Genomic DNA, 12,515 nt, shown 5'->3' on the forward strand with positions numbered 1-12,515 from the left:
GGAGGTGGGGAAATAGGGAGAACAAGATGGCGGAGGAGTAGGTGGACCTGGGATACACCTCTCTCCATGGATACATCACGAATACACTTTCAGACACAGAAGATATTACAGAACACCATCTGAGAGTGGGCACGAGTACCTGGTTGCCAGAAAAGCATACACAGACCCATGCAAAATTTGGTAGGATGAAGGAAGGAGGTGGGAAAGAGATGAGAGTGAGCAGGACTGGACCTGCACCTGGCAGGGGGTGGCTGTGTGTGAGAGGAACTGAAGCAGGGATCAGATCCCCACATTGGGGCATTGTTTGGAACAGAGAAGCATTTGAGGCTGAGAGTGAAGCAGCTGATCTGTGACAGTTCTGAATGGAATGAGAATCACACAAACAATCCTTGTCACAGCCGCACATAACGCTGGACAGGGACGCAAGTCCTTTAGAAAGCACAGTGGCTGGGAGTTGGAGCATAGGTATTGGAGATCAATCTCAGGGTGAGGTCTGCTTTTGACTGTGGGGAGATGGCCCAAGGTGGTGTGAGGGAGTAGATTATGGAGGGAAATGCTTCTGGAGGAAAACCAGGCAGCCTTGGAGGCAAGGCAATACTGCTGAGTCACATGCAGGGGGTGGAACATTCACTGTAGCTTCTCACTCCCCAAATGCCAGCACCAGCAGCTGAACAACAGAAAAAGACCCCAGAGAGGATGGTGCGTTCAGTGCCTGATGCACAGAGTAACAGAGAAGGATCCTAGCAAGGGTGGCCCTTTAAGCACCTGACACGCCAAGCAACAGAAAAGGATCACAGCCAAGGGGAACATTTAAGCACCTGAAATGACAAGCAATAGACAGGACCCCAGCCAGGATGGCCCATTAAGTGCTTAAGGTGCCAAGCAACAGAGAAGGACCCCCAAATGGGAAGGGGTCCCTTAAGCACATGACACACCAGACAACAGAGAAGGACCCCGGCCAGGGTGGACATTTAAGCACCTGACACACTGAGCAACAGAGAAGGACCCCAGTCAGAGGGACCCTTAAGTACCTGGTGTGCCAATAGAAAAGGACCCCAACCAGGAGATGGAGAAGGGAATGGAAACTCACTCCACTATTCTTGCCTGGGAAATCCCATGGACAGAGCCTGGTAGGATGCAGTCCATGGGGTTGCAGAATCAGGCATAATTTAGCGACTGAACAAAAACAACCAACAAGGAGGACGTATAAGTGCCTGCCGTGTCAAGCAGCAGAGAAGGACCGCAGCCAGTGACCATTTAACCTTCTGACGCACGAATAGAGAAGGACCCCAGGCAGGGTGGCCATTTAAGAGCCTGTCATGCCAAGCAAAATAAAAGGACCCCAGGCAGGGGGGCCTTTAAGTGTCTGACATGCCAAGCAACAGAGAAGGGTCCCCCAATTGCAGGTGGGGGGCCATTTAAGCACCTGACACATTGAGCAATAGGGAGGGACCCAACCAGGTGGGCCCTTTAAGTGCCTGATGCACCAAGCAACAAAAAAGGACCCCAACATGGGGGGCCATTTCAGCGCCTGATGCACTGAGCAAAAGAGGAGCCCCTTGGCCAGGGCACTTATAAGTACCTGACATGCCAACTAATAGAGAAGGACCCCAGTCAGGGTGGTGATTTAAGTGCCTGTCCCTCCAAACAACAGAAGGACTCCAACCATGGGGCCCTTTAAACACCCGACACACTGGGCAACAGAGAAGGACCCCAATGGGGTGGCGGGGCCCTTAAGCACCTGGCACATTGACCAACAGGAAAGCGTCCTCCCAGCCAGGGGCGGCCCTTTAAATGCCTGATATGCCAAGCAACGGAGAAGGACCCCAGCCAGGGTGGCCTTTTAAGTGCCTGGCGACCAGGCCACAGAGAAGGAGCCCAGGCAGGGTGGCCATTTAAGGGAGTGTCATACCAAGCAACACAAAAGGACCCCAGGCAGGGGGCCCTTTAAGTGCCGATGTGCAGAGAAACAGAAAAGGACTCAGGCATGGTCCCCTTTAAGTGCCTGACACACCAAGTAACAGTGAAGGACCCCAATCAGGGGGCCCTTTAAGTGCCTGACATGCCAAGCAACAGAGAAGGACCCCGAACTGCAGGTGGGGGCCATTTAAGCACCTGACACATTGAGCAATAGAGAGGGACCCAACCAGGTGGGCCCTTTTAAGTACCTGATGCACCAAAGCAAAAAAGGACCCCAACATGGGTGGCCATTTCAGCGCCTGATGCACTGAATAAAGAGGAACCCAGCCAGGGGGCCCTTTAAGTGACTGACATGAAAAATAAGAGATGGATGCCAGCCAGTTTGGCCATTTAAGCGCTTAGTGTGCCAAGCAACAGAGAAGGACCCCAAGCAGGGGGCCCTTATGCCCCTGATACAGAGAGCAGTAGGGAAGGACCCAAACCGGGTGGTGGGGGGGGGGGGGGCACGGGGGCAGGCTTTAGTGCCTGATGCACCAAGCAACAGATAAGGAACCCAGGGAATGTGGCCATTTAAGCTCCAGACACACCAAGCAACAGTGAAAACTCAAGCCAGGGGGTCATTTAAGCACCTGGTGAACTGAGCAACAGAGAAGGACCCCAGTCAGAGGCCCTTTAAGTGCCTGACACACCACGTAATAGAGAAGGACCTCAGCCAGGGTAGGCATTTAAGTGCCTGACACACGAAGCAATAGAGAAGGACCCTAGCTAGGGTGGCCATTTAAGTGCCTGTCCCTCCAAGCAACAGAGAAGGACTCCAACCATGGGGACCCTTTAAACACCTGACACACTGAGCAACAGAGAAGGACCCCAACGGGTGGGGGCCCTTAGGCACCTGACACATTGACCAACAGGGGCGTCCTCAGCCAGGCGGCCCTTTAAATGCCTGATATGCCAAGCAACAGAGAAGGACCCCAGCCAGGGTGGCCTTTTAAGTGCCTGAAGCACCAGGCCACAGAGAAGGACCCCAGCCAGGGTGGCCATTAAAAGTCTGTCATGCCAAGCAACACAATAGGACCCCAGGCAGGGGGCCTTTAAGTGCCCCATGTGCAAAGAAACAGAAAAGGACTCCAGGCATGGTCCCCTTTAAGTGCCTGACACTCCCAACAGTGAAGGACCCCAGTCGGGGGTCCCTTTAAGTGCCTGACATGCCAAGCAACAGAGAAGGGCCCCTCAACTTCAGGTGGGGGCCATTTAAGCACCTGACACATTGAGCAATAGGGAGGGACCCAACCAGGTGGGCCCTTTAAGTGCCTGATGCACCAAGCAACAAAAAAGGACCCCAACATGGGGGGCCATTTCAGCGCCTGATGCACTGAACAAAAGAGAAGGAGCCCAGCCAGGGGCACTAATAAGTGGCTGATGTGCCAAGTAACAGAGAAGCACCCCCAGCCAGGGGGCCCTTTAAGTGACTGACACGAAAAATAAGAGATGGATGCCAGCCAGTTTGGCCATTTAAGTGCTTGATGTTGCAAGCAACAGAGAAGGACCCCAAGCAGGGGGGCCCCTTAGGCCCCTGACACGGAGAGCAGTAGGGAAAGACCCAAACCAGGTTGGGGGTGGGCGGAAGGGGGCAGGCTTTAGTGCCTGATGCACCAAGCAACAGAAAAGGAACCCAGGGAATGTGGCCATTTAAGCTCCAGACACACCAAGCAACAGTGAAGAACTCAAGCCAGGGGGATCATTTAAGCACCTGGTGAACTGAGCAACAGAGAAGGACCCCAGTCAGAGGCCCTTTAAGTGCCTGACATGCCATGTAATAGAGAAGGACCCTAGCTAGGGTGGCCATTTAAGTGCCTGATGCACTGAGCAACATAGAAGAACCCCAGACAGGGGACCTTTTAAGTACCTGACATGGCAACTAATGAAAAGGACCCCAGCCAGGGTGGTGATTTAAGTGTCTGTCCCTTCAAGCAACAGAGAAGGACTCCAACCATGGGGGCCCTTTAAACACCTGACACATTGACCAACAGGAAATGTCCTCAGCCAGGGCGGCCCTTTACATGCCTGATATGCCAAGCAACAGAGAAGGACCCCAGCCAGGGTGGCCTTTTAAGTGCCTGACGCACCAGGCCACAGAGAAGGACCCCAGGCAGGGTGGCCATTTAAGAGCCTGTCATGCCAAGCAACACTAAAGGACCCCTGGCAGGGGGCCCTTTAAGTGCCCGATGTGCAGAGAAACAGAAAAGGACTCCAGGCATGGTCCCCTTTAAGTGCCTGACACTCCAAATAACAGTGAAGGACCCCAATCGGGGGCCCTATAAGTGTCTGACATGCTAAGCAACAGAGAAGGACCCCTGAACTGCAGGTGGGGGGCCATTTAAGCACCTGACACATCGAGCAATAGAGAGGGACCCAACCAGGTGGGCCCTTTAAGTACCTGATGCACCAAGCAACAAAAAAGGACCCCAACATGGGTGGCCATTTCAGTGCCTGATGCACTGAGCAAAAGAGGAGGAGCCCGGCCAGGGGCACTTATAAGTACCTGACATGCCAACTAATAGAGAAGGACCCCAGTCAGGGTGGTGATTTAAGTGCCTGTCCCTCCAAACAACAGAGAAGGACTCCAACCATGGGGGCCCTTTAAACACCCGACACACTGGGCAACAGAGAAGGACCCCAATGGGGTGGGCGGGGCCCTTAAGCACCTGACACATTGACCAACAGGAAACGTCCTCAGCCAGGGCGGCCCTTTAAATGCCTGATATGCCAAGCAACGGAGAAGGACCCCAGCCAGGGTGGCCTTTTAAGTGCCTGACGCACCAGGCCACAGAGAAGGAGCCCAGGCAGGGTGGCCATTTAAGGGAGTGTCATACCAAGCAACACAAAAGGACCCCAGGCAGGGGGCCCTTTAAGTGCCCGATGTGCAGAGAAACAGAAAAGGACTCCAGGCATGGTCCCCTTTAAGTGCCTGACACACCAAGTAACAGTGAAGGACCCCAATCGGGGGCCCTTTAAGTGCCTGACATACCAAGCAACAGAGAAGGACCCCCGAACTGCAGGTGGGGGGCCATTTAAGCACCTGACACATTGAGCAATAGAGAGGGACCCAACCAGGTGGGCCCTTTAAGTACCTGATGCACCAAGCAACAAAAAAGGACCCCAACATGGGTGGCCATTTCAGCGCCTGATGCACTGAATAAAGAGGAACCCAGCCAGGGGGCCCTTTAAGTGACTGACATGAAAAATAAGAGATGGATGCCAGCCAGTTTGGCCATTTAAGCGCTTAGTGTGCCAAGCAACAGAGAAGGACCCCAAGCAGGGGGGCCTCTTATGCCCCTGATACAGAGAGCAGTAGGGAAGGACCCAAACCAGGTGGTGGGGGGGGTGGGGGGGGACGGGGGCAGGCTTTAGTGCCTGATGCACCAAGCAACAGATAAGGAACCCAGGGAATGTGGCCATTTAAGCTCCAGACACACCAAGCAACAGTGAAAAACTCAAGCCAGGGGGGTCATTTAAGCACCTGGTGAACTGAGCAACAGAGAAGGACCCCAGTCAGAGGCCCTTTAAGTGCCTGACACGCCACGTAATAGAGAAGGACCTCAGCCAGGGTAGGCATTTAAGTGCCTGACACATGAAGCAATAGAGAAGGACCCTAGCTAGGGTGGCCATTTAAGTGCCTGTCCCTCCAAGCAACAGAGAAGGACTCCAACCATGGGGACCCTTTAAACACCTGACACACTGAGCAACAGAGAAGGACCCCAACGGGGTGGGCGGGGCCCTTAGGCACCTGACACATTGACCAACAGGGAACGTCCTCAGCCAGGGCGGCCCTTTAAATGCCTGATATGCCAAGCAACAGAGAAGGACCCCAGCCAGGGTGGCCTTTTAAGTGCCTGACGCACCAGGCCACAGGGAAGGACCCCAGCCAGGGTGGCCATTTAAAAGTCTGTCATGCCAAGCAACACAATAGGACCCCAGGCAGGGGGCCCTTTAAGTGCCCGATGTGCAAAGAAACAGAAAAGGACTCCAGGCATGGTCCCCTTTAAGTGCCTGACACTCCCAACAGTGAAGGACCCCAGTCGGGGGTCCCTTTAAGTGCCTGACATGCCAAGCAACAGAGAAGGACCCCCCAACTTCAGGTGGGGGCCATTTAAGCACCTGACACATTGAGCAATAGGGAGGGACCCAACCAGGTGGGCCCTTTAAGTGCCTGATGCACCAAGCAACAAAAAAGGACCCCAACATGGGGGGCCATTTCAGCGCCTGATGCACTGAACAAAAGAGAAGGAGCCCAGCCAGGGGCACTAATAAGTGGCTGATGTGCCAAGTAACAGAGAAGCACCCCCAGCCAGGGGGCCCTTTAAGTGACTGACACGAAAAATAAGAGATGGATGCCAGCCAGTTTGGCCATTTAAGTGCTTGATGTTGCAAGCAACAGAGAAGGACCCCAAGCAGGGGGGTCCCTTATGCCTCTGACACGGAGAACAGTAGGGAAGGACCCAAACCAGGTTGGGTGGGGGACGGGGGCAGGCTTTAGTGCCTGATGCACCAAGCAACAGAAAAGGAACCCAGGGAATGTGGCCATTTAAGCTCCAGACACACCAAGCAACAGTGAGGAACTCAAGCCAGGGGAACATTTAAGCACCTGGTGCACTGAGCAACAGAGAAGGACCCCAGTCAGAGGCCCTTTAAGTGCCTGACATGCCACGTAATAGAGAAGGACCTCAGCCAGGGTAGGCATTTAAGTGCCTGACACACGAAGCAATAGAGAAGGACCCTAGCTAGGGTGGCCATTTAAGTGCCTGTCCCTCCAAGCAACAGAGAAGGACTCCAATCATGGGGACCCTTTAAACACCTGACACACTGAGCAACAGAGAAGACCCCAACATGATGGGCGGGGCCCTTAAGCACCTGACACATTGACCAACAGGAAATGTCCTGAGCCAGGGCAGCCCTTCAAATGCCTGATATGACAAGCAACAGAGAAGGGCCCCAGCCAGCGTGGCCTTTTAAGTGCCTGACGCAGCAGGCCACAGAGAAGGAGCCCAGGCAGGGTGGCCATTTAAGAGCCTGTCATGCCAAGCAACACAATAGGACCCCAGGCAGGGGGCCCTTTAAGTGCCCGATGTGCAGAGAAACAGAAAAGGACTCCAGTCATGGTCCCCTTTAAATGCCTGACACACCAAGTAACAGTGAAGGACCCCAATCGGGGGCCCTTTAAGTGCCTGACATGCCAAGCAACAGAGAAGGACCCCCGCAACTGCAGGTGGGGGGCCATTTAAGCACCTGACACATCGAGCAATAGAGAGGGACCCAACCAGGTGGGCCCTTTAAGTGCCTGATGCACCAAGCAACAAAAAAGGACCCCAAGATGGGTGGCCATTTCAGCGCCTGATGCACTAAGCAAAAGAGGAGGAGCTCAGCCAGAGGCACTTATAAGTACCTGACATGCCAACTAATAGAGAAGGACCCCAGTCAGGGTGGTGATTTAGGTGCCTGTCCCTCCAAGCAACAGAGAAGGACTCCAACTATGGGGACCTTTTAAACACCCGACACACTGAGCAACAGAGAAGGACCCCAATGGGGTAGGCGGGGCCCTTAAGCACCTGACACATTGAGCAATAGGGAACGACCCCAACCAGTGCGACCATTTAAGCACCTGACAAGCTGAGCAACAGAGATGAACCCCAGCCGGGGCACGAGAGCTTTAAATGCCTGATATGCCAAGCAACAGAGAAGGGCCCCAGCCAGGGTGGCCTTTTAAGTGCCTGACGCACCAGACCACAGAGAAGGACCCCAGCCTGGGTGGCCATTTAAGCGCCTGATATGCCATGTCATAGAGACGGACCCCAGCCATGGGGCCTTTAAAGTGCCTGAATGGGCCGAGCAACAGAGAAGGACCAAAGAGGATCTGCTGCCAGCTGCTAGAAGCTAGGAAAAGAGTAATAGGGCCATCGATCCTTCGACTGAGGCAGTCCATGTGTCTGCACACTTGGTGCCACCAGGGACCCTGTGATCCAAGCAGCTGTGCCACTTCCATGCTCATTCCTCACTGTAAAAGAGCCGCCAGAGACTAGAGAAAAACCTAATAGCAGCACATCTCCTGCACCAATGGTGCCCCTGCCATACACAGCATAGCCAGGGTCCCTGTGACCCAAGGAACCATGCCACCTCCATGCTCAATCCTCACTGGGACAGAGCTGCCAGAGGCTAGAAAAACCCTAAGAGCACCATATTTCCTGCTGCCCTAGCTGATGGCTCCCCTGAGTACTGGGTGCTGCCAGGGCTCCTGCAATCCAAGCAGCTGCACCACCTCCACACCCAGTCTTCACTGGGGCTGACCCAAGTCTTCCAGGGCAGCCTCAGGAGCAAACCCCTGTAGATGATTCACATGCATAGGTGCACATAAAACCACAATTTAAGCCCAGAAGCAGTGCGGCTAAGGAAGAGGACCCAAAACTGTCCCACCAGTTGTACAAGCTGCAGATTAAATCCACAGTATCAACTAGGCAGACTCCGTGTCTATGGAATATATAAAAGGACAGTGAGAATTCCCACAAAAGAAAAAACAGTAGCTCTGGAAGCTGTGGACATTGGAGGCAAGAACACACAGGAACAGGACCCAATTAGAGTCTGAGCTGCCCCCACAGCAGGTCCCGAGACCAGCCCAGTATTGGAGGGCATCCTAAGGAGGTGAGGTGGACTGTGACTCACATCAAGGGAAAGGATGCTTACAGCTGAATTCCAAGAAAACATTATTATTTTTATATTTTGATTTGTTCTGAAGTTGCATCTGGATTTTTTTTCTTTTTTTCCCTCTTGCTGTAGTTGTTGGTTTTTTTAGTACTACTAAATTCATTTAAGCTTTTGAGAATTTTTTAAATCACATTTTTTATTTCCTTTATATACTGCCTCTGCATTGGCCTTCTGTGGTTCTGTGGGGTTTTTCTTTAAAAAGTTGTTTTAAATTTATTATTTTTTATATTTATTCTTTTGTTTGCTTTTCTTATTGTTCTTTATCTGGTGTAATTATTCATATATATATATTAATCTTTTTAATCTACACTCTATTTAATAAAGTTTGCTTTTATATTCTTTCTTTTTGTCACCATGTTTGTATGTTTTGTTTTCATTGCTGTATTCCCCAGTTGACACCTTCCTCTGGTTTTGTTTTCTGGTTTGTGCTTTAGTTAGTTTTGTTTTTAACTGGTTGATATCATTTTTGGTTTCCTTTGCTTGCTGGGTCAATCTTGATTTTGTATGTGTGTGTGTGTGTGTGTGTGTGTATTCCATTATTTTTGTTATTATTTGCCTGATTTTGTTTGTACTTAACATTTGTCTGGGATTAGTCTTCTGTTTCTTGTTTTGTTTTCTTGTGTTTGTTTTAATCCTCTTTAATTCCATAACTGGCCAATGCATTCCCAGCCAATGCATTGTGCTCATGTTAGTTTTTAGAGAAGGAAAATGGCAACCCACTCCAGTACTCTTGCCTGGAGAATCCCATGGAGGGAGGAGCCTGGTAGGCTACAGTCCATTGGGTCACAAAGAGTCGGACACCACTGAGCAACTTCACTTTCACTTTCAATGCCATAACAGAAAGTGTGAAGAGGAACTAAAAAGCCTCTTGATGAAAGTGAAAGAGGAGAGTGAAAAAGTTGGCTTAAAGCTCACCATTCAGAAAACTAAAATCATGGCATCTGGTCCCATCACTTCATGGGAAACAGATGGGGCAACAGTGGAAACAGTGTCAGAATTTATTTTTTGGGGTTCCAAAATCACTGCAGATGGTGATTGCAGCCATGAAATTAAAAGATGTTTACTTCTTGGAAAGAAAGTTATGACCAACCTAGATAGCATATTCAAAAGCAGAGACATTACTTTGCCAACAAAGGTCTGTCTAGTCAAGGCTATGGTTTTTCCAGTAGTCATGTATGGATGTGAGAGTTGGACTGTGAAGAAAGCTGAGCGCCGGAGAATTGATGCTTTTGAAGTGTGGTGTTGGAGAAGACTCTTGAGATTCTCTTGGACTGCAAGGAATCCAACCAGTCCATTCTGAAGGAGATCAGTCCTGGGTGTTAACTGGAAGGACTGATGCTAAATCTGAAACTCCAGTACTTTGGCCACCTCATGCGAAGAGTTGACTCATTGGAAAAGACTCTGATGCTGGGAGGGATTGGGGGCAGGAGGAGAAGGGGACCCCGACAGAGGATGAGATGGCTGGATGGCATCACCTACTTGATGGACGTGAGTTTGAGTGAACTCCAGGAGTTGGTGATGGACAAGGAGGCCTGGTGTGCTGCGATTCATGGGGTCGCAAAGAGTCGGACATGACTGAGTGACTGAACTGAACTGAATGCCATGACAAACCACTTGTGGAACCTCAGTTCCCCAGCCAGAGACTGGGCCCTGAGTCTGTGGAGTGGGAGTGCTACTTCCAAGAGCCTAGACTGCCAGTGAACTCCTAACCCTAGGAAGTATTAATTAGTGAGAACACCCACAAAGGCAACCACATGTATAGAAGACCCAGCATTGCCCAACTTCCAGCAGCACCCTGTGCAGGATGCCTCATCCAAACAACAAACAAAAACCAAACCAAAAACACAAACCAAATCATGAGCAGACAGGATTATAACCTCACACACCCTGCCCAGCAGAGGGGGGAAAAAAAACCCCTCCCCTCCTCCCACCAGAAAGCAAGCATAAGTCACACCCAACACAAGGCCTACAAAATCCACTGGACCAACCTTACCCACCAAGGACAGAAACCAAAAGGAAGAAGGAATTTGACCCTGAAGACTGGGAAAAGGAGACCTCAAACACAGTCAGTTAAAAAAAAATGAAAAGGCAGAGAAATATTGTGCAAATGAAGGAACAAGCTAGAAACACACAAGACCAAATAAACAAAGAGGAAATAGGCAAACTACCTGAAAAAGAATTCAGAGTACTGATAGTAAACATGATCCAAAACCTCGAAAGTAGAATGGAGAAAATGCAAGAATCAATTAACATATTTAACAAGGACCTAGAAGAAATAAAGAATAAACAGACGAACAACACAATTACTGAAATTAAAAATACTCTATAAGGAATCAGTGGCAGAATATTTGAGGCAGAAGAATGGATAAGTGAGGTGGAAGATAGAATGGTGGAAATAGCTGCCAAAGAGCAGAATTAAGGAACAAGAATGAAAAGAACTGAGGATAGTCTCAAAGACGTCTGAGACAAAATGCACTAAAATTCAAATTATAGGAGTCCCAGAAGAAGAAGAAGAGATAAAGAAAGGGTCTCAGAAAATTTTTGAAGAGATTATAATGTGTAAGAAATCTGTGGTACATATACACAATGGAATGTTACTCAGCTATTAAAAAGAATGCATTTGAATCAGTTCTAACGAGGTGGATGAAACTGGAGCCTATTATACAGAGTGAAGTAAGTCAGAAAGAAAAACACCAATACAGTATATTAATGCATATATATGGAATTTAGGAGGATGGTAACGATGACCCTATATGTGAGACAGCAAAAGAGACACAGATGTAAAGAACAGACTTTTGGACTCTGGGAGAAGGCAAGGGTGGGATGATTTGAGAGAACAGCACTGAAATATGTATATTATCATATGTGAAATAGATCGCCAGTCCAGGTTCCATGCATGAGACAGGGGTGCTCAGGGCTGGTGCACTGGGATGACCCCGAGGGATGGGATGGGGAGGGAGGTGGGAGAGGGGTTCAGGATGGGGAACACATGTACACCCATGGCTGATTCATATGAATGTATGGCAAAAACCACCACAATGCTGTAAAGTAATTAGCCTCCAATTAAAATAAACAAAAAAAATTTCCCCAACATGGGAAAGGAAATAGTCAGTCAAGTCCAAGAAGCACAGAGTCCCATACAGCATAAACCCAAGGAGAAACATGCCAGGACAAATACTAATCAAACTAACAAAGACTAAACAGAAAGAAAGAATATTAAAAGCAGCAAGAGAAAAGCAACAAGTAACATACAAGGGAAACTCCATACAATTAACAGCTGATCTTTCAGCAGAAACTCTGCAGGCCAGAAGAGAATGGCAAGATATATTTAAAGTACTGAAAGGGAAGTGGGGCCTCTGAAGAAGTGAAGTGAAGTGAAGTGAAGTGAAGTGAAGTTGCTTCAGTCATGTCCAACTCTTTGCAACCCCATGGACTGTAGCCTGCCAGGCTCCTCTGTCCATGGGATTTTCCAGGCAAGAATACTGGAGTGGGTTGCCATTTCCTTCTCCAGGGGATCCTCCTGACCCAGGGATCGAACCTGGTTCTCCCTCATTGCAGGCAGACTCTTTACCTTCTGAGTCACCAGGGAATTCCTTCTGAGGAAGTAATTAAGGTTAAATGAAGTCTAATGGTGGAGATACCCTTGTGATACAAGGAGATACCCTTGGAGATACCACACGTCCAAGGTCAGAGAAACCCCAGCAAGACAGTAGATGCTGGAGTGGCTGTGAGGAGATACCCCACGTCCAAGAGCAAAGGAGAAGCCCCAGCAAGATGGTAGGAGGGGTAAATTCATGTTTAGAATCAAACCCCATTCCCACCAGAGATGCTCAGAGGGC

The 12,515-nt window shown here is 50.0% G+C and overlaps 1 protein-coding gene across 1 annotated transcript in view; it reads right to left on the reverse strand.

Annotated features, from left to right (window-relative positions):
- The window catches only part of LOC102279819 (protein SSX3), a gene marked incomplete at its 3' end in the record, with an annotated part of 173,840 nt that overhangs the window by 107,339 nt on the left and 53,986 nt on the right, over positions 1 to 12,515 (reverse strand). The gene's annotated exons all lie outside the window — the stretch shown is intronic.

Source organism: Bos mutus, unplaced genomic scaffold, assembly GCF_027580195.1.
Source record: "Bos mutus isolate GX-2022 unplaced genomic scaffold, NWIPB_WYAK_1.1 CTG227, whole genome shotgun sequence".
NCBI lineage: Eukaryota > Metazoa > Chordata > Mammalia > Artiodactyla > Bovidae > Bos > Bos mutus.